Below are 19,625 nucleotides of genomic sequence, written 5' to 3' on the forward strand. Positions count from 1 at the left end.
TTGCTGAAAGGACCTTCTCACATGAACTCTGACTCTCATGAGCACTGACTTCTTCTTGAAGGGCTCAGCTGTGTTGTACAATCTGACAGTCCTTTGCTGCCACATCATTCCAGTCGAAGACAATGGACATGACCAGGAAAATGCCAGCTGTGGGATTTCAAGCAGTGCCTTCTGAGAGAAAAGAGTCTTAATCTGGCGCTGAAGACCAATCATCCACACAACCTAAAGTCACTAGACCTTCTCTGTGACAAGTTGTTGTGGCCGAGTGGTTAAAGGCTCCCTGGGAAAGTATATTCCATGGTGCTGGAGAGAAGTGTACAACTGTTGGTCGAAACTCTGCTACAAGAGGTCCAATGTGGTTTTCGTCCTGGTCGCGGAACACTAGACCAGCTCTGTGACAAGTTGTTGTTGCCGAGTGGTTAAGGCGATGAACTAATCCATTGGGGTTTCCCCGCACATCAAATCCTGCCGACAACGTACAGTTTTGGGGGCAGTCTTGGTGTCAAGACATCACTGATGGTGGCGATCCATGGGAAGTCATCAGACCAAAAACGTGTCAGGGGATTCATGGGAATTCATGTGAGATCCCAGCACCCTGGAATAGACTTTCCCAGGGGAAGTCATCAGACCAAAAACATGTCAGGGGATTCATGGGAATTCATGTGAGATCACCCAAAACCGTGAGCTGCAATACCACTCACAAGTTCAAATCCTGGCCTTTGCTGAAAGGACCTTCTCACATGAACTCTGACTCTCATGAGCACTGACTTCTTCTTGAAGGGCTCAGCTGTGTTGTACAATCTGACAGTCCTTTGCTGCCACATCATTCCAGTCGAAGACAATGGACATGACCAGGAAAATGCCAGCTGTGGGATTTCAAGCAGTGCCTTCTGAGAGAAAAGAGTCTTAATCTGGCGCTGAAGACCAATCATCCACACAACCTAAAGTGGTGCCCTGATCAGGAAAAAAACTGTGACCTTGTGAGGTTCGCTGACAACAGCGGACACTCAAAAGGAGCCGGACAAAGCAACACACTCCTCAGCCTCCCTGGGAAAGTCTATTCCAGGGTGCTGGAGAGAAGGGTACAACAGTTGGTCGAACCTCTGCTACAAGAGGTCCAATGTGGTTTTTGTACTGGTCGCGGAACACTAGACCAGCTCTGTTACAAGTTGTTGTGGATGAGTGGTTAAGGCGATGAACTAATCCATTGGGGTTTCCCCGTGCATCAAATACTGCCGACAACGTACAGTTTTGGGGGCACTCTTGGTGTCAAGACATCACTGATGGTGGCGATCCATGGGAAGTCATCAGACCAAAAACATGTCAGGGAATCCATTAAATCCTTTTCAGTCATGGTGTAAGGACGCCTGTTACAATAGAGATCTAGGTGAAATTGCCTGCACTGGAAAAAGCAGAGAACCACCTTCGCAGCTGAAATAGCTCAGTTGGGAGAGCGTTAGACTGAAGATCTAAAGGTCCCTGGTTCAATCCCGGGTTTCAGCATAGTCCCTCTTTACATCCTGACTTGGCAAATAGTCTGAGAAGGCCATTGCTGAAAGGACCTTCTCAGTCATCAGACCGAAAACTTGTCAGGGGATTCATGGGAATTCATGTGAGATCCCCCAAAACCGTGAGCTGCAATACCACTCACAAGTTGTCAAGTCTCATGGTTGCTCATAAAATTGGCAAACACTTTCCATTGCATTTCGACTGATATACAACGGCAGAATCTGTGAGGTTCTGCATCTGTGACAATTTGTTGTGGCCGAGTGGTTAGGAAATTGCCTGGATCTTCATGGTTGCTGACTGAAGGTCCCTTGCATTTCAACTGAAAAATAACGGTATCATCGGTACGGTTCTTTGCAAGTTGTTGTGGCCGAGTGGTTAAGGCGATGGACTAGAAATCCATTGGGGGTTCCCCGCGCAGGTTCAAATCCTGCCGACAATGTGCGGTTTTGGGGCCACTCGTGGTGCCAAGACTTCACTGACGGTGGCGATCCATGGCAAATCCTCAGACCAAAAACATGTCAGGGAATCAATTAAATCCTTTTCAGTCATGGTGTAAGGACACCTGTTACAATAGAGATGGAAAAAGCAGAGAACCACCTTCGCAGCTGAAATAGCTCAGTTGGGAGAGCATTAGACTGAAGATCTAAAGGTCCCGGGTTTCAGCACAGTCCCTCTTTACGTCCTGACTTGGCAAATAGTTTGAGAAGGCCTTTGCTGAAAGGACCTTCTCACATGAACTCTGACTCTCATGAGCACTGACTTCTTCTTGAAGGGCTCAGCTGTGTTGTACAATCTGACAGTCCTTTGCTGCCACATCATTCCAGTCGAAGACAATGGACATGACCAGGAAAATGCCAGCTGTGGGATTTCAAGCAGTGCCTTCTGAGAGAAAAGAGTCTTAATCTGGCGCTGAAGACCAATCATCCACACAACCTAAAGTCACTAGACCTTCTCTGTGACAAGTTGTTGTGGCCGAGTGGTTAAAGGCTCCCTGGGAAAGTATATTCCATGGTGCTGGAGAGAAGTGTACAACTGTTGGTCGAAACTCTGCTACAAGAGGTCCAATGTGGTTTTCGTCCTGGTCGCGGAACACTAGACCAGCTCTGTGACAAGTTGTTGTTGCCGAGTGGTTAAGGCGATGAACTAATCCATTGGGGTTTCCCCGCACATCAAATCCTGCCGACAACGTACAGTTTTGGGGGCACTCTTGGTGTCAAGACATCACTGATGGTGGCGATCCATGGGAAGTCATCAGACCAAAAACGTGTCAGGGGATTCATGGGAATTCATGTGAGATCCCAGCACCCTGGAATAGACTTTCCCAGGGGAAGTCATCAGACCAAAAACATGTCAGGGGATTCATGGGAATTCATGTGAGATCACCCAAAACCGTGAGCTGCAATACCACTCACAAGTTCAAATCCTGGCCTTTGCTGAAAGGACCTTCTCACATGAACTCTGACTCTCATGAGCACTGACTTCTTCTTGAAGGGCTCAGCTGTGTTGTACAATCTGACAGTCCTTTGCTGCCACATCATTCCAGTCGAAGACAATGGACATGACCAGGAAAATGCCAGCTGTGGGATTTCAAGCAGTGCCTTCTGAGAGAAAAGAGTCTTAATCTGGCGCTGAAGACCAATCATCCACACAACCTAAAGTGGTGCCCTGATCAGGAAAAAAACTGTGACCTTGTGAGGTTTGCTGACAACAGCGGACACTCAAAAGGAGCCGGACAAAGCAACACACTCCTCAGCCTCCCTGGGAAAGTCTATTCCAGGGTGCTGGAGAGAAGGGTACAACAGTTGGTCGAACCTCTGCTACAAGAGGTCCAATGTGGTTTTTGTCCTGGTCGCGGAACACTAGACCAGCTCTGTTGCAAGTTGTTGTGGATGAGTGGTTAAGGCGATGAACTAATCCATTGGGGTTTCCCCGTGCATCAAATACTGCCGACAACGTACAGTTTTGGGGGCACTCTTGGTGTCAAGACATCACTGATGGTGGCGATCCATGGGAAGTCATCAGACCAAAAACATGTCAGGGAATCCATTAAATCCTTTTCAGTCATGGTGTAAGGACGCCTGTTACAATAGAGATCTAGGTGAAGTTGCCTGCACTAGAAAAAGCAGAGAACCATCTTTGCAGCTGAAATAGCTCAGTTGGGAGAGCGTTAGACTGAAGATCTAAAGGTCCCTGGTTCAATCCCGGGTTTCAGCACAGTCCCTCTTTACATCCTGACTTGGCAAATAGTCTGAGAAGGCCTTTGCTGAAAGGACCTTCTCACATGAACTCCGACTTTCATGAGCACTGACTTCTTTTTGAAGGGCTCAGCTGTGTTGTACAATCTGACAGTCCTTTGCTGCCACATCATTCCCATCGAGGACAATGGACATGACCAGGAAAATGCCAGCTGTGGGATTTCAAGCAGTGCCTTCTGAGAGAAAAGAGTCTTAATCTGGCGCTGAAGACCAATCATCCACACAACCTAAAGTGGTGCCCTGTTCAGGAAAAAAACTGTGACCTTGTGAGGTTTGCTGACAACAGCGGACACTCAAAAGGAGCCGGACAAAGCAACACACTCCTCAGCCTCCCTGGGAAAGTCTATTCCAGGGTGCTGGAGAGAAGGGTACAACAGTTGGTCGAACCTCTGCTACAAGAGGTCCAATGTGGTTTTTGTCCTGGTCGCGGAACACTAGACCAGCTCTGTTACAAGTTGTTGTGGATGAGTGGTTAAGGCGATGAACTAATCCATTGGGGTTTCCCCGTGCATCAAATACTGCCGACAACGTACAGTTTTGGGGGCACTCTTGGTGTCAAGACATCACTGATGGTGGCGATCCATGGGAAGTCATCAGACCAAAAACATGTCAGGGAATCCATTAAATCCTTTTCAGTCATGGTGTAAGGACGCCTGTTACAATAGAGATCTAGGTGAAGTTGCCTGCACTAGAAAAAGCAGAGAACCATCTTTGCAGCTGAAATAGCTCAGTTGGGAGAGCGTTAGACTGAAGATCTAAAGGTCCCTGGTTCAATCCCGGGTTTCAGCACAGTCCCTCTTTACATCCTGACTTGGCAAATAGTCTGAGAAGGCCTTTGCTGAAAGGACCTTCTCACATGAACTCCGACTTTCATGAGCACTGACTTCTTTTTGAAGGGCTCAGCTGTGTTGTACAATCTGACAGTCCTTTGCTGCCACATCATTCCCATCGAGGACAATGGACATGACCAGGAAAATGCCAGCTGTGGGATTTCAAGCAGTGCCTTCTGAGAGAAAAGAGTCTTAATCTGGCGCTGAAGACCAATCATCCACACAACCTAAAGTGGTGCCCTGTTCAGGAAAAAACTGTGACCTTGTGAGGTTCGCTGACAATGGAGGACACTCAAAAGGAGCTGGACAAAGCAACACACTCCTCAGCATCCCTGGGAAAGTCTATTCCAGGGTGCTGGAGAGAAGGGTACAACTGTTGGTCGAACCTCTGCTACAAGAGGTCCAATGTGGTTTTTGTCCTGGTCGCGGAACACTAGACCAGCTCTGTGACAAGTTGTTGTGGCTGAGTGGTTAAGGCGATGAACTAATCCATTGGGGTTTCCCCGTGCATCAAATCCTGCCGACAACATACAGTTTTGGGGGCACTCTTGGTGTCAAGACATCACTGATGGTGGCGATGCATGGGGAGTCATCAGACCGAAAACGTGTCAGGGGATTCATGGGAATTCATGTGAGATCCCCCAAAACCGTGAGCTGCAATACCACTCACAAGTTGTCAAGTCTCATGGTTGCTCATAAAATTGGCAAACACTTTCCATTGCATTTCGACTGATATACAACGGCAGAATCTGTGAGGTTCTGCATCTGTGACAATTTGTTGTGGCCGAGTGGTTAGGAAATTGCCTGGATCTTCATGGTTGCTGACTGAAGGTCCCTTGCATTTCAACTGAAAAATAACGGTATAATCGGTACGGTTCTTTGCAAGTTGTTGTGGCCGAGTGGTTAAGGCGATGGACTAGAAATCCATTGGGGGTTCCCCGCGCAGGTTCAAATCCTGCCGACAATGTGCGGTTTTGGGGCCACTCGTGGTGCCAAGACTTCACTGACGGTGGCGATCCATGGCAAATCCTCAGACCAAAAACATGTCAGGGAATCAATTAAATCCTTTTCAGTCATGGTGTAAGGACACCTGTTACAATAGAGATGGAAAAAGCAGAGAACCACCTTCGCAGCTGAAATAGCTCAGTTGGGAGAGCATTAGACTGAAGATCTAAAGGTCCCGGGTTTCAGCACAGTCCCTCTTTACGTCCTGACTTGGCAAATAGTTTGAGAAGGCCTTTGCTGAAAGGACCTTCTCACATGAACTCTGACTCTCATGAGCACTGACTTCTTCTTGAAGGGCTCAGCTGTGTTGTACAATCTGACAGTCCTTTGCTGCCACATCATTCCAGTCGAAGACAATGGACATGACCAGGAAAATGCCAGCTGTGGGATTTCAAGCAGTGCCTTCTGAGAGAAAAGAGTCTTAATCTGGCGCTGAAGACCAATCATCCACACAACCTAAAGTCACTAGACCTTCTCTGTGACAAGTTGTTGTGGCCGAGTGGTTAAAGGCTCCCTGGGAAAGTATATTCCATGGTGCTGGAGAGAAGTGTACAACTGTTGGTCGAAACTCTGCTACAAGAGGTCCAATGTGGTTTTCGTCCTGGTCGCGGAACACTAGACCAGCTCTGTGACAAGTTGTTGTTGCCGAGTGGTTAAGGCGATGAACTAATCCATTGGGGTTTCCCCGCACATCAAATCCTGCCGACAACGTACAGTTTTGGGGGCAGTCTTGGTGTCAAGACATCACTGATGGTGGCGATCCATGGGAAGTCATCAGACCAAAAACGTGTCAGGGGATTCATGGGAATTCATGTGAGATCCCAGCACCCTGGAATAGACTTTCCCAGGGGAAGTCATCAGACCAAAAACATGTCAGGGGATTCATGGGAATTCATGTGAGATCACCCAAAACCGTGAGCTGCAATACCACTCACAAGTTCAAATCCTGGCCTTTGCTGAAAGGACCTTCTCACATGAACTCTGACTCTCATGAGCACTGACTTCTTCTTGAAGGGCTCAGCTGTGTTGTACAATCTGACAGTCCTTTGCTGCCACATCATTCCAGTCGAAGACAATGGACATGACCAGGAAAATGCCAGCTGTGGGATTTCAAGCAGTGCCTTCTGAGAGAAAAGAGTCTTAATCTGGCGCTGAAGACCAATCATCCACACAACCTAAAGTGGTGCCCTGATCAGGAAAAAAACTGTGACCTTGTGAGGTTCGCTGACAACAGCGGACACTCAAAAGGAGCCGGACAAAGCAACACACTCCTCAGCCTCCCTGGGAAAGTCTATTCCAGGGTGCTGGAGAGAAGGGTACAACAGTTGGTCGAACCTCTGCTACAAGAGGTCCAATGTGGTTTTTGTACTGGTCGCGGAACACTAGACCAGCTCTGTTACAAGTTGTTGTGGATGAGTGGTTAAGGCGATGAACTAATCCATTGGGGTTTCCCCGTGCATCAAATACTGCCGACAACGTACAGTTTTGGGGGCACTCTTGGTGTCAAGACATCACTGATGGTGGCGATCCATGGGAAGTCATCAGACCAAAAACATGTCAGGGAATCCATTAAATCCTTTTCAGTCATGGTGTAAGGACGCCTGTTACAATAGAGATCTAGGTGAAATTGCCTGCACTGGAAAAAGCAGAGAACCACCTTCGCAGCTGAAATAGCTCAGTTGGGAGAGCGTTAGACTGAAGATCTAAAGGTCCCTGGTTCAATCCCGGGTTTCAGCATAGTCCCTCTTTACATCCTGACTTGGCAAATAGTCTGAGAAGGCCATTGCTGAAAGGACCTTCTCAGTCATCAGACCGAAAACTTGTCAGGGGATTCATGGGAATTCATGTGAGATCCCCCAAAACCGTGAGCTGCAATACCACTCACAAGTTGTCAAGTCTCATGGTTGCTCATAAAATTGGCAAACACTTTCCATTGCATTTCGACTGATATACAACGGCAGAATCTGTGAGGTTCTGCATCTGTGACAATTTGTTGTGGCCGAGTGGTTAGGAAATTGCCTGGATCTTCATGGTTGCTGACTGAAGGTCCCTTGCATTTCAACTGAAAAATAACGGTATCATCGGTACGGTTCTTTGCAAGTTGTTGTGGCCGAGTGGTTAAGGCGATGGACTAGAAATCCATTGGGGGTTCCCCGCGCAGGTTCAAATCCTGCCGACAATGTGCGGTTTTGGGGCCACTCGTGGTGCCAAGACTTCACTGACGGTGGCGATCCATGGCAAATCCTCAGACCAAAAACATGTCAGGGAATCAATTAAATCCTTTTCAGTCATGGTGTAAGGACACCTGTTACAATAGAGATGGAAAAAGCAGAGAACCACCTTCGCAGCTGAAATAGCTCAGTTGGGAGAGCATTAGACTGAAGATCTAAAGGTCCCGGGTTTCAGCACAGTCCCTCTTTACGTCCTGACTTGGCAAATAGTTTGAGAAGGCCTTTGCTGAAAGGACCTTCTCACATGAACTCTGACTCTCATGAGCACTGACTTCTTCTTGAAGGGCTCAGCTGTGTTGTACAATCTGACAGTCCTTTGCTGCCACATCATTCCAGTCGAAGACAATGGACATGACCAGGAAAATGCCAGCTGTGGGATTTCAAGCAGTGCCTTCTGAGAGAAAAGAGTCTTAATCTGGCGCTGAAGACCAATCATCCACACAACCTAAAGTCACTAGACCTTCTCTGTGACAAGTTGTTGTGGCCGAGTGGTTAAAGGCTCCCTGGGAAAGTATATTCCATGGTGCTGGAGAGAAGTGTACAACTGTTGGTCGAAACTCTGCTACAAGAGGTCCAATGTGGTTTTCGTCCTGGTCGCGGAACACTAGACCAGCTCTGTGACAAGTTGTTGTTGCCGAGTGGTTAAGGCGATGAACTAATCCATTGGGGTTTCCCCGCACATCAAATCCTGCCGACAACGTACAGTTTTGGGGGCACTCTTGGTGTCAAGACATCACTGATGGTGGCGATCCATGGGAAGTCATCAGACCAAAAACGTGTCAGGGGATTCATGGGAATTCATGTGAGATCCCAGCACCCTGGAATAGACTTTCCCAGGGGAAGTCATCAGACCAAAAACATGTCAGGGGATTCATGGGAATTCATGTGAGATCACCCAAAACCGTGAGCTGCAATACCACTCACAAGTTCAAATCCTGGCCTTTGCTGAAAGGACCTTCTCACATGAACTCTGACTCTCATGAGCACTGACTTCTTCTTGAAGGGCTCAGCTGTGTTGTACAATCTGACAGTCCTTTGCTGCCACATCATTCCAGTCGAAGACAATGGACATGACCAGGAAAATGCCAGCTGTGGGATTTCAAGCAGTGCCTTCTGAGAGAAAAGAGTCTTAATCTGGCGCTGAAGACCAATCATCCACACAACCTAAAGTGGTGCCCTGATCAGGAAAAAAACTGTGACCTTGTGAGGTTCGCTGACAACAGCGGACACTCAAAAGGAGCCGGACAAAGCAACACACTCCTCAGCCTCCCTGGGAAAGTCTATTCCAGGGTGCTGGAGAGAAGGGTACAACAGTTGGTCGAACCTCTGCTACAAGAGGTCCAATGTGGTTTTTGTACTGGTCGCGGAACACTAGACCAGCTCTGTTACAAGTTGTTGTGGATGAGTGGTTAAGGCGATGAACTAATCCATTGGGGTTTCCCCGTGCATCAAATACTGCCGACAACGTACAGTTTTGGGGGCACTCTTGGTGTCAAGACATCACTGATGGTGGCGATCCATGGGAAGTCATCAGACCAAAAACATGTCAGGGAATCCATTAAATCCTTTTCAGTCATGGTGTAAGGACGCCTGTTACAATAGAGATCTAGGTGAAATTGCCTGCACTGGAAAAAGCAGAGAACCACCTTCGCAGCTGAAATAGCTCAGTTGGGAGAGCGTTAGACTGAAGATCTAAAGGTCCCTGGTTCAATCCCGGGTTTCAGCATAGTCCCTCTTTACATCCTGACTTGGCAAATAGTCTGAGAAGGCCATTGCTGAAAGGACCTTCTCAGTCATCAGACCGAAAACTTGTCAGGGGATTCATGGGAATTCATGTGAGATCCCCCAAAACCGTGAGCTGCAATACCACTCACAAGTTGTCAAGTCTCATGGTTGCTCATAAAATTGGCAAACACTTTCCATTGCATTTCGACTGATATACAACGGCAGAATCTGTGACAATTTGTTGTGGCTGAGTGGTTAGGAAATTGCCTGGATCTTCATGGTTGCTGACTGAAGGTCCCTTGCATTTCAACTGAAAAATAACGGTATAATCGGTACGGTTCTTTGCAAGTTGTTGTGGCCGAGTGGTTAAGGCGATGGACTAGAAATCCATTGGGGGTTCCCCGCGCAGGTTCAAATCCTGCCGACAACGTGCAGTTTTGGGGCCACTCGTGGTGCCAAGACTTCACTGACGGTGGCGATCCATGGCAAATCCTCAGACCAAAAACATGTCAGGGAATCAATTAAATCCTTTTCAGTCATGGTGTAAGGACACCTGTTACACTAGAGATGGAAAAAGCAGAGAACCACCTTCACAGCTGAAATAGCTCAGTTGGGAGAGCGTTAGACTGAAGATCTAAAGGTCCCTGGTTCAGTGCCTTCTGAGAGAAAAGAGTCTTAATCTGGCGCTGAAGACCAATCATCCACACAACCTAAAGTGGTGCCCTGATCAGGAAAAAAACTGTGACCTTGTGAGGTTTGCTGACAACAGCGGACACTCAAAAGGAGCCGGACAAAGCAACACACTCCTCAGCCTCCCTGGGAAAGTCTATTCCAGGGTGCTGGAGAGAAGGGTACAACAGTTGGTCGAACCTCTGCTACAAGAGGTCCAATGTGGTTTTTGTCCTGGTCGCGGAACACTAGACCAGCTCTGTTGCAAGTTGTTGTGGATGAGTGGTTAAGGCGATGAACTAATCCATTGGGGTTTCCCCGTGCATCAAATACTGCCGACAACGTACAGTTTTGGGGGCACTCTTGGTGTCAAGACATCACTGATGGTGGCGATCCATGGGAAGTCATCAGACCAAAAACATGTCAGGGAATCCATTAAATCCTTTTCAGTCATGGTGTAAGGACGCCTGTTACAATAGAGATCTAGGTGAAGTTGCCTGCACTAGAAAAAGCAGAGAACCATCTTTGCAGCTGAAATAGCTCAGTTGGGAGAGCGTTAGACTGAAGATCTAAAGGTCCCTGGTTCAATCCCGGGTTTCAGCACAGTCCCTCTTTACATCCTGACTTGGCAAATAGTCTGAGAAGGCCTTTGCTGAAAGGACCTTCTCACATGAACTCCGACTTTCATGAGCACTGACTTCTTTTTGAAGGGCTCAGCTGTGTTGTACAATCTGACAGTCCTTTGCTGCCACATCATTCCCATCGAGGACAATGGACATGACCAGGAAAATGCCAGCTGTGGGATTTCAAGCAGTGCCTTCTGAGAGAAAAGAGTCTTAATCTGGCGCTGAAGACCAATCATCCACACAACCTAAAGTGGTGCCCTGTTCAGGAAAAAAACTGTGACCTTGTGAGGTTTGCTGACAACAGCGGACACTCAAAAGGAGCCGGACAAAGCAACACACTCCTCAGCCTCCCTGGGAAAGTCTATTCCAGGGTGCTGGAGAGAAGGGTACAACAGTTGGTCGAACCTCTGCTACAAGAGGTCCAATGTGGTTTTTGTCCTGGTCGCGGAACACTAGACCAGCTCTGTTACAAGTTGTTGTGGATGAGTGGTTAAGGCGATGAACTAATCCATTGGGGTTTCCCCGTGCATCAAATACTGCCGACAACGTACAGTTTTGGGGGCACTCTTGGTGTCAAGACATCACTGATGGTGGCGATCCATGGGAAGTCATCAGACCAAAAACATGTCAGGGAATCCATTAAATCCTTTTCAGTCATGGTGTAAGGACGCCTGTTACAATAGAGATCTAGGTGAAGTTGCCTGCACTAGAAAAAGCAGAGAACCATCTTTGCAGCTGAAATAGCTCAGTTGGGAGAGCGTTAGACTGAAGATCTAAAGGTCCCTGGTTCAATCCCGGGTTTCAGCACAGTCCCTCTTTACATCCTGACTTGGCAAATAGTCTGAGAAGGCCTTTGCTGAAAGGACCTTCTCACATGAACTCCGACTTTCATGAGCACTGACTTCTTTTTGAAGGGCTCAGCTGTGTTGTACAATCTGACAGTCCTTTGCTGCCACATCATTCCCATCGAGGACAATGGACATGAACAGGAAAATGCCAGCTGTGGGATTTCAAGCAGTGCCTTCTGAGAGAAAAGAGTCTTAATCTGGCGCTGAAGACCAATCATCCACACAACCTAAAGTGGTGCCCTGTTCAGGAAAAAACTGTGACCTTGTGAGGTTCGCTGACAATGGAGGACACTCAAAAGGAGCTGGACAAAGCAACACACTCATCAGCCTCCCTGGGAAAGTCTATTCCAGGGTGCTGGAGAGAAGGGTACAACTGTTGGTCGAACCTCTGCTACAAGAGGTCCAATGTGGTTTTTGTCCTGGTCGCGGAACACTAGACCAGCTCTGTTACAAGTTGCTGTGGATGAGTGGTTAAGGCGATGAACTAATCCATTGGGGTTTCCCCGTGCATCAAATACTGCCGACAACGTACAGTTTTGGGGGCACTCTTGGTGTCAAGACATCACTGATGGTGGCGATCCATGGGAAGTCATCAGACCAAAAACATGTCAGGGAATCAATTAAATCCTTTTCAGTCATGGTATAAGGACGCCTGTTACAATAGAGATCTAGGTGAAATTGCCTGCACTCGAAAAAGGAGAGAACCACCTTCGCAGCTGAAATAGCTCAGTTGGGAGAGCGTTAGACTGAAGATCTAAAGGTCCCTGGTTCAATCCCGGGTTTCAGCACAGTCCCTCTTTACGTCCTGACTTGGCTAATAGTCTGAGAAGGCCTTTCCTGAAAGGACCTTCTCACATGAACTCCGACTTTCATGAGCACTGACTTCTTTTTGAAGGGCTCAGCTGTGTTGTACAATCTGACAGTCCTTTGCTGCCACATCATTCCCATCGAGGACAATGGACATGACCAGGAAAATGCCAGCTGTGGGATTTCAAGCAGTGCCTTCTGAGAGAAAAGAGTCTTAATCTGGCGCTGCAACACACTCATCAGCCTCCCTGGGAAAGTCTATTCCAGGGTGCTGGAGAGAAGGGTACAACTGTTGGTCGAACCTCTGCTACAAGAGGTCCAATGTGGTTTTTGTCCTGGTCGCGGAACACTAGACCAGTTCTGTGACAAGTTGTTGTGGCTGAGTGGTTAAGGCGATGAACTAATCCATTGGGGTTTCCCCGTGCATCAAATCCTGCCGACAACATACAGTTTTGGGGGCACTCTTGGTGTCAAGACATCACTGATGGTGGCGATGCATGGGGAGTCATCAGACCGAAAACGTGTCAGGGGATTCATGGGAATTCATGTGAGATCCCCCAAAACCGTGAGCTGCAATACCACTCACAAGTTGTCAAGTCTCATGGTTGCTCATAAAATTGGCAAACACTTTCCATTGCATTTCGACTGATATACAACGGCAGAATCTGTGAGGTTCTGCATCTGTGACAATTTGTTGTGGCCGAGTGGTTAGGAAATTGCCTGGATCTTCATGGTTGCTGACTGAAGGTCCCTTGCATTTCAACTGAAAAATAACGGTATAATCGGTACGGTTCTTTGCAAGTTGTTGTGGCCGAGTGGTTAAGGCGGTGGACTAGAAATCCATTGGGGGTTCCCCGCGCAGGTTCAAATCCTGCCGACAAAGTGCAGTTTTGGGGCCACTCGTGGTGCCAAGACTTCACTGACGGTGGCGATCCATGGCAAATCCTCAGACCAAAAACATGTCAGGGAATCAATTAAATCCTTTTCAGTCATGGTGTAAGGACACCTGTTACAATAGAGATGGAAAAAGCAGAGAACCACCTTCGCAGCTGAAATAGCTCAGTTGGGAGAGCATTAGACTGAAGATCTAAAGGTCCCGGGTTTCAGCACAGTCCCTCTTTACGTCCTGACTTGGCAAATAGTTTGAGAAGGCCTTTGCTGAAAGGACTCGATGAACTAATCCATTGGGGTTTCCCCGCACATCAAATCCTGCCGACAACGTACAGTTTTGGGGGCACTCTTGGTGTCAAGACATCACTGATGGTGGCGATCCATGGGAAGTCATCAGACCAAAAACGTGTCAGGGGATTCATGGGAATTCATGTGAGATCCCAGCACCCTGGAATAGACTTTCCCAGGGGAAGTCATCAGACCAAAAACATGTCAGGGGATTCATGGGAATTCATGTGAGATCACCCAAAACCGTGAGCTGCAATACCACTCACAAGTTCAAATCCTGGCCTTTGCTGAAAGGACCTTCTCACATGAACTCTGACTCTCATGAGCACTGACTTCTTCTTGAAGGGCTCAGCTGTGTTGTACAATCTGACAGTCCTTTGCTGCCACATCATTCCAGTCGAAGACAATGGACATGACCAGGAAAATGTCAGCTGTGGGATTTCAATCAGTGCCTTCTGAGAGAAAAGAGTCTTAATCTGGCGCTGAAGACCAATCATCCACACAACCTAAAGTGGTGCCCTGTTCAGGAAAAAACTGTGACCTTGTGAGGTTCGCTGACAATGGAGGACACTCAAAAGGAGCTGGACAAAGCAACACACTCCTCAGCCTCCCTGGGAAAGTCTATTCCAGGGTGCTGGAGAGAAGGGTACAACTGTTGGTCGAACCTCTGCTACAAGAGGTCCAATGTGGTTTTTGTCCTGGTCGCGGAACACTAGACCAGTTCTGTGACAAGTTGTTGTGGCTGAGTGGTTAAGGCGATGAACTAATCCATTGGGGTTTCCCCGTGCATCAAATCCTGCCGACAACATACAGTTTTGGGGGCACTCTTGGTGTCAAGACATCACTGATGGTGGCGATGCATGGGGAGTCATCAGACCGAAAACGTGTCAGGGAATCCATTAAATCCTTTTCAGTCATGGTGTAAGGACGCCTGTTACAATAGAGCTCTAGGTGAAATTGCCTGCACTAGAAAAAGCAGAGAACCACCTTCGCAGCTGAAATAGCTCAGTTGGGAGAGCGTTAGACTGAAGATCTAAAGGTCCCTGGTTCAATTCCGGGTTTCAGCACAGTCCCTCTTTACATTCTGACTTGGCAAATAGTCTGAGAAGGCCTTTGCTGAAAGGACCTTCTCACATGAACTCCGACTTTCATGAGCACTGACTTCTTTTTGAAGGGCTCAGCTGTGTTGTACAATCTGACAGTCCTTTGCTGCCACATCATTCCCATCGAGGACAATGGACATGAACAGGAAAATGCCAGCTGTGGGATTTCAAGCAGTGCCTTCTGAGAGAAAAGAGTCTTAATCTGGCGCTGAAGACCAATCATCCACACAACCTAAAGTGGTGCCCTGTTCAGGAAAAAACTGTGACCTTGTGAGGTTCGCTGACAATGGAGGACACTCAAAAGGAGCTGGACAAAGCAACACACTCATCAGCCTCCCTGGGAAAGTCTATTCCAGGGTGCTGGAGAGAAGGGTACAACTGTTGGTCGAACCTCTGCTACAAGAGGTCCAATGTGGTTTTTGTCCTGGTCGCGGAACACTAGACCAGCTCTGTTACAAGTTGCTGTGGATGAGTGGTTAAGGCGATGAACTAATCCATTGGGGTTTCCCCGTGCATCAAATACTGCCGACAACGTACAGTTTTGGGAGCACTCTTGGTGTCAAGACATCACTGATGGTGGCGATCCATGGGAAGTCATCAGACCAAAAACATGTCAGGGAATCAATTAAATCCTTTTCAGTCATGGTATAAGGACGCCTGTTACAATAGAGATCTAGGTGAAATTGCCTGCACTCGAAAAAGGAGAGAACCACCTTCGCAGCTGAAATAGCTCAGTTGGGAGAGCGTTAGACTGAAGATCTAAAGGTCCCTGGTTCAATCCCGGGTTTCAGCACAGTGCCTCTTTACGTCCTGACTTGGCTAATAGTCTGAGAAGGCTTTTGCTGAAAGGACCTTCTCACATGAACTCCGACTTTCATGAGCACTGACTTCTTTTTGAAGGGCTCAGCTGTGTTGTACAATCTGACAGTCCTTTGCTGCCACATCATTCCCATCGAGGACAATGGACATGACCAGGAAAATGCCAGCTGTGGGATTTCAAGCAGTGCCTTCTGAGAGAAAAGAGTCTTAATCTGGCGCTGAAGACCAATCATCCACACAACCTAAAGTGGTGCCCTGTTCAGGAAAAAACTGTGACCTTGTGAGGTTCGCTGACAATGGAGGACACTCAAAAGGAGCTGGACAAAGCAACACACTCCTCAGCCTCCCTGGGAAAGTCTATTCCAGGGTGCTGGAGAGAAGGGTACAACTGTTGGTCGAACCTCTGCTACAAGAGGTCCAATGTGGTTTTTGTCCTGGTCGCGGAACACTAGACCAGTTCTGTGACAAGTTGTTGTGGTTGAGTGGTTAAGGCGATGAACTAATCCATTGGGGTTTCCCCGTGCATCAAATCCTGCCGACAACATACAGTTTTGGGGGCACTCTTGGTGTCAAGACATCACTGATGGTGGCGATGCATGGGGAGTCATCAGACCGAAAACGTGTCAGGGGATTCATGGGAATTCATGTGAGATCCCCCAAAACCGTGAGCTGCAATACCACTCACAAGTTGTCAAGTCTCATGGTTGCTCATAAAATTGGCAAACACTTTCCATTGCATTTCGACTGATATACAACGGCAGAATCTGTGAGGTTCTGCATCTGTGAAAATTTGTTGTGGCCGAGTGGTTAGGAAATTGCCTGGATCTTCATGGTTGCTGACTGAAGGTCCCTTGCATTTCAACTGAAAAATAACGGTATAATCGGTACGGTTCTTTGCAAGTTGTTGTGGCCGAGTGGTTAAGGCGGTGAACTAGAAATCCATTGGGGGTTCCCCGCGCAGGTTCAAATCCTGCCGACAACGTGCAGTTTTGGGGCCACTCGTGGTGCCAAGACTTCACCTTTCGGTGGCGATCCATGGCAAATCCTCAGACCAAAAACATGTCAGGGAATCAATTAAATCCTTTTCAGTCATGGTGTAAGGACACCTGTTACAATAGAGATGGAAAAAGCAGAGAACCACCTTCGCAGCTGAAATAGCTCAGTTGGGAGAGCATTAGACTGAAGATCTAAAGGTCCCGGGTTTCAGCACAGTCCCTCTTTACGTCCTGACTTGGCAAATAGTTTGAGAAGGCCTTTGCTGAAAGGACTCGATGAACTAATCCATTGGGGTTTCCCCGCACATCAAATCCTGCCGACAACGTACAGTTTTGGGGGCACTCTTGGTGTCAAGACATCACTGATGGTGGCGATCCATGGGAAGTCATCAGACCAAAAACGTGTCAGGGGATTCATGGGAATTCATGTGAGATCCCAGCACCCTGGAATAGACTTTCCCAGGGGAAGTCATCAGACCAAAAACATGTCAGGGGATTCATGGGAATTCATGTGAGATCACCCAAAACCGTGAGCTGCAATACCACTCACAAGTTCAAATCCTGGCCTTTGCTGAAAGGACCTTCTCACATGAACTCTGACTCTCATGAGCACTGACTTCTTCTTGAAGGGCTCAGCTGTGTTGTACAATCTGACAGTCCTTTGCTGCCACATCATTCCAGTCGAAGACAATGGACATGACCAGGAAAATGTCAGCTGTGGGATTTCAAGCAGTGCCTTCTGAGAGAAAAGAGTCTTAATCTGGCGCTGAAGACCAATCATCCACACAACCTAAAGTGGTGCCCTGATCAGGAAAAAAACTGTTCGCTGACAACAGCGGACACTCAAAAGGAGCCGGACAAAGCAACACACTCCTCAGCCTCCCTGGGAAAGTCTATTCCAGGGTGCTGGAGAGAAGGGTACAACAGTTGGTCGAACCTCTGCTACAAGAGGTCCAATGTGGTTTTTGTCCTGGTCGCGGAACACTAGACCAGCTCTGTTACAAGTTGTTGTGGATGAGTGGTTAAGGCGATGAACTAATCCATTGGGGTTTCCCCGTGCATCAAATACTGCCGACAACGTACAGTTTTGGGGGCACTCTTGGTGTCAAGACATCACTGATGGTGGCGATCCATGGGAAGTCATCAGACCAAAAACATGTCAGGGAATCAATTAAATCCTTTTCAGTCATGGTGTAAGGACGCCTGTTACAATAGAGATCTAGGTGAAATTGCCTGCACTGGAAAAAGCAGAGAACCACCTTTGCAGCTGAAATAGCTCAGTTGGGAGAGTGTTAGACTGAAGATCTAAAGGTCCCTGGTTCAATCCCGGGTTTCAGCACAGTCCCTCTTTACATCCTGACTTGGCAAATAGTCTGAGAAGGCCTTTGCTGAAAGGACCTTCTCACATGAACTCCGACTTTCATGAGCACCGACTTCTTTTTGAAGGGGTCAGCTGTGTTGTACAATCTGACAGTCTGCTGCCACATCATTCCCATCGAGGACAATGGACATGACCAGGAAAATGCCAGCTGTGGGATTTCAAGCAGTGCCTTCTGAGAGAAAAGAGTCTTAATCTGGCGCTGAAGACCAATCATCCACACAACCTAAAGTGGTGCCCTGATCAGGAAAAAAACTGTTCGCTGACAACAGCGGACACTCAAAAGGAGCCGGACAAAGCAACACACTCCTCAGCCTCCCTGGGAAAGTCTATTCCAGGGTGCTGGAGAGAAGGGTACAACAGTTGGTCGAACCTCTGCTACAAGAGGTCCAATGTGGTTTTTGTCCTGGTCGCGGAACACTAGACCAGCTCTGTTACAAGTTGTTGTGGATGAGTGGTTAAGGCGATGAACTAATCCATTGGGGTTTCCCCGTGCATCAAATACTGCCGACAACGTACAGTTTTGGGGGCACTCTTGGTGTCAAGACATCACTGATGGTGGCGATCCATGGGAAGTCATCAGACCAAAAACATGTCAGGGAATCCATTAAATCCTTTTCAGTCATGGTGTAAGGACACCTGTTACACTAGAGATGGAAAAAGCAGAGAACCACCTTCACAGCTGAAATAGCTCAGTTGGGAGAGCATTAGACTGAAGATCTAAAGTTCCCGGGTTTCAGCACAGTCCCTCTTTACGTCCTGACTTGGCAAATAGTTTGAGAAGGCCTTTGCTGAAAGGACCTTCTCACATGAACTGTGACTCTCATGAGCACTGACTTCTTCTTGAATGGCTCAGCTGTGTTGTACAATCTGACAGTCCTTTGCTGCCACATCATTCCAGTCGAAGACAATGGACATGACCAGGAAAATGCCAGCTGTGGGATTTCAAGCAGTGCCTTCTGAGAGAAAAGAGTCTTAATCTGGCGCTGAAGACCAATCATCCACACAACCTAAAGTCACTAGACCTTCTCTGTGACAAGTTGTTGTGGCCGAGTGGTTAAAGGCTCCCTGGGAAAGTATATTCCATGGTGCTGGAGAGAAGTGTACAACTGTTGGTCGAAACTCTGCTACAAGAGGTCCAATGTGGTTTTCGTCCTGGTCGCGGAACACTAGACCAGCTCTGTGACAAGTTGTTGTTGCCGAGTGGTTAAGGCGATGAACTAATCCATTGGGGTTTCCCCGCACATCAAATCCTGCCGACAACGTACAGTTTTGGGGGCACTCTTGGTGTCAAGACATCACTGATGGTGGCGATCCATGGGAAGTCATCAGACCAAAAACGTGTCAGGGGATTCATGGGAATTCATGTGAGATCCCAGCACCCTGGAATAGACTTTCCCAGGGGAAGTCATCAGACCAAAAACATGTCAGGGGTTTCATGGGAATTCATGTGAGATCACCCAAAACCGTGAGCTGCAATACCACTCACAAGTTCAAATCCTGGCCTTTGCTGAAAGGACCTTCTCACATGAACTCTGACTCTCATGAGCACTGACTTCTTCTTGAAGGGCTCAGCTGTGTTGTACAATCTGACAGTCCTTTGCTGCCACATCATTCCAGTCGAAGACAATGGACATGACCAGGAA

The 19,625-nt window shown here is 47.8% G+C and overlaps 16 non-coding genes across 16 annotated transcripts; all 16 read left to right on the plus strand.

Moving 5' to 3' along the window:
• Window positions 1-1,430: 1,430 nt before the first annotated feature.
• trnaf-gaa (transfer RNA phenylalanine (anticodon GAA)) lies at window positions 1,431-1,503 on the plus strand. Its single transcript has one exon. It is a non-coding gene; the product is annotated as a tRNA-Phe (tRNA).
• Window positions 1,504-1,866: 363 nt separating this feature from the next.
• Window positions 1,867-1,948, plus strand: trnas-aga (transfer RNA serine (anticodon AGA)). Its single transcript has one exon. It is a non-coding gene; the product is annotated as a tRNA-Ser (tRNA).
• A 1,702-nt stretch (window positions 1,949-3,650) lies between these two features.
• On the plus strand, window positions 3,651-3,723 carry trnaf-gaa (transfer RNA phenylalanine (anticodon GAA)). Its single transcript has one exon. It is a non-coding gene; the product is annotated as a tRNA-Phe (tRNA).
• A 757-nt stretch (window positions 3,724-4,480) lies between these two features.
• trnaf-gaa (transfer RNA phenylalanine (anticodon GAA)) lies at window positions 4,481-4,553 on the plus strand. The gene has a single exon. It is a non-coding gene; the product is annotated as a tRNA-Phe (tRNA).
• Window positions 4,554-5,479: 926 nt separating this feature from the next.
• Window positions 5,480-5,561, plus strand: trnas-aga (transfer RNA serine (anticodon AGA)). The gene has a single exon. It is a non-coding gene; the product is annotated as a tRNA-Ser (tRNA).
• A 1,702-nt stretch (window positions 5,562-7,263) lies between these two features.
• Window positions 7,264-7,336, plus strand: trnaf-gaa (transfer RNA phenylalanine (anticodon GAA)). Its single transcript has one exon. It is a non-coding gene; the product is annotated as a tRNA-Phe (tRNA).
• Window positions 7,337-7,699: 363 nt separating this feature from the next.
• Window positions 7,700-7,781, plus strand: trnas-aga (transfer RNA serine (anticodon AGA)). The gene has a single exon. It is a non-coding gene; the product is annotated as a tRNA-Ser (tRNA).
• Window positions 7,782-9,483: 1,702 nt separating this feature from the next.
• On the plus strand, window positions 9,484-9,556 carry trnaf-gaa (transfer RNA phenylalanine (anticodon GAA)). The gene has a single exon. It is a non-coding gene; the product is annotated as a tRNA-Phe (tRNA).
• Window positions 9,557-9,903: 347 nt separating this feature from the next.
• Window positions 9,904-9,985, plus strand: trnas-aga (transfer RNA serine (anticodon AGA)). Its single transcript has one exon. It is a non-coding gene; the product is annotated as a tRNA-Ser (tRNA).
• A 769-nt stretch (window positions 9,986-10,754) lies between these two features.
• On the plus strand, window positions 10,755-10,827 carry trnaf-gaa (transfer RNA phenylalanine (anticodon GAA)). Its single transcript has one exon. It is a non-coding gene; the product is annotated as a tRNA-Phe (tRNA).
• A 757-nt stretch (window positions 10,828-11,584) lies between these two features.
• trnaf-gaa (transfer RNA phenylalanine (anticodon GAA)) lies at window positions 11,585-11,657 on the plus strand. Its single transcript has one exon. It is a non-coding gene; the product is annotated as a tRNA-Phe (tRNA).
• Window positions 11,658-12,413: 756 nt separating this feature from the next.
• Window positions 12,414-12,486, plus strand: trnaf-gaa (transfer RNA phenylalanine (anticodon GAA)). The gene has a single exon. It is a non-coding gene; the product is annotated as a tRNA-Phe (tRNA).
• An 820-nt stretch (window positions 12,487-13,306) lies between these two features.
• Window positions 13,307-13,388, plus strand: trnas-aga (transfer RNA serine (anticodon AGA)). The gene has a single exon. It is a non-coding gene; the product is annotated as a tRNA-Ser (tRNA).
• Window positions 13,389-14,678: 1,290 nt separating this feature from the next.
• Window positions 14,679-14,751, plus strand: trnaf-gaa (transfer RNA phenylalanine (anticodon GAA)). The gene has a single exon. It is a non-coding gene; the product is annotated as a tRNA-Phe (tRNA).
• A 756-nt stretch (window positions 14,752-15,507) lies between these two features.
• On the plus strand, window positions 15,508-15,580 carry trnaf-gaa (transfer RNA phenylalanine (anticodon GAA)). The gene has a single exon. It is a non-coding gene; the product is annotated as a tRNA-Phe (tRNA).
• Window positions 15,581-16,506: 926 nt separating this feature from the next.
• On the plus strand, window positions 16,507-16,588 carry trnas-aga (transfer RNA serine (anticodon AGA)). Its single transcript has one exon. It is a non-coding gene; the product is annotated as a tRNA-Ser (tRNA).
• The last annotated feature ends 3,037 nt before the right edge of the window (window positions 16,589-19,625 follow it).

Source organism: Doryrhamphus excisus, linkage group LG11, assembly GCF_037039965.1.
Source record: "Doryrhamphus excisus strain RoL-2023G ecotype Guam linkage group LG11, RoL_Dexc_Guam_v1.1, whole genome shotgun sequence".
Taxonomy (NCBI): Eukaryota; Metazoa; Chordata; class Actinopteri; order Syngnathiformes; family Syngnathidae; genus Doryrhamphus; species Doryrhamphus excisus.